The sequence below is a fragment of the Dipodomys ordii genome, unplaced genomic scaffold (assembly GCF_000151885.1).
Source record: "Dipodomys ordii isolate 6190 unplaced genomic scaffold, Dord_2.0 Scaffold10, whole genome shotgun sequence".
NCBI lineage: Eukaryota > Metazoa > Chordata > Mammalia > Rodentia > Heteromyidae > Dipodomys > Dipodomys ordii.
Window position 1 is genome coordinate 21,424,748 of NW_012267226.1, and position 1,179 is coordinate 21,425,926.

The window sequence follows — 1,179 nt, forward strand, 5'->3', positions numbered from 1 at the left end:
GATAATACTCTTTGTCTTCAAGTCTATTTTGTGAGGGATGAGCAGAGTTAGCTGTAGTTTTCTTAATGGGTTGGGTCTGAATGGCTGTAATCTAAATCTATAGTGGTAACAAACTCTCCGCTAATTCTGCTCTAAATAGTCATGTGTCTTTTTTTTTTCTGCTTATGTGGTGCTGAGGAATTGAACCCAGGGCTTCATGCATGCAAGTCAATCACTCTACCACTGAGCCACCTTCCCAGGCCCCTAGTCATGTGTCCTTTACTCAGGGCCTCAAATACTCTGCCTTTTTGCTCAAGGCTAGTGCTCTACCACTTGAGCTATGTCTCCATTCCAGCTTTTTGCTGGTTGTTTGGAGATGATAAGAGTTCCTCAGAATTGTCTGCCCAGGATGACTTCAAACCACAATCCTCAGATCTCAGCCTCCTGGATTATGAGCTAGGAGTATGGGTATGAGCCACCAGTGCCCAGGTCATGGAATTTTTTTTTAATTTAGAGAATACTTTATTAGTTTCTCTAATCAAACCCATGTAGATAATCATGTAGCTTTTAAAGAAGTCTTAAGAGAAGCCCAAGTGTACAGTCTTTCATATTTGCCTGCATATTTAGCATATCGGATGACTTGTTTTTCCTGTATATCTGCATTATCAGTTGTTACATTTCTCTTGAGCCTGCAAGATTTCCTTTAGCAGATCTTAAGAGTAGGCTGGGCTGATAATGAAGTCTCTTGATTTTTATCTTCAAATCGGTTTTGTTGAATATGGAATTGTTTATCCTCCGGTATCTTTAAATAATCACTTAAAATAAAAACCTGTTTTAGGAGTAGGGTCGTAGCTTAAGTGATAAGTACCTGTGTAGCAAGCTCAGGCAAGGCCCAGAGCTCAAACACAGTATCATCCTACATAACTATAGAGAGAAAGTGAGAGAGCTAGGTATAGATACATATACAGTATATATACACTAGATGCATGGTGTAGATCGTTATTGCTATCTGCCATTTCTGGCTATTGCCGGATGCCGGAACTTTATTATCTGTTGTCACACAGGAGGAAACTGAGGCCTAGCCCTAGCTCCAGTCGTTCTCCCTCAAGTGGAATGCAGGAAGGATGCAAGCTAAAACCTTTGCAAAGGTGGGCGGGGCGGGGCGCGCCCCCGTGCGGCGAGGCGCGGAACTGCGGCGGC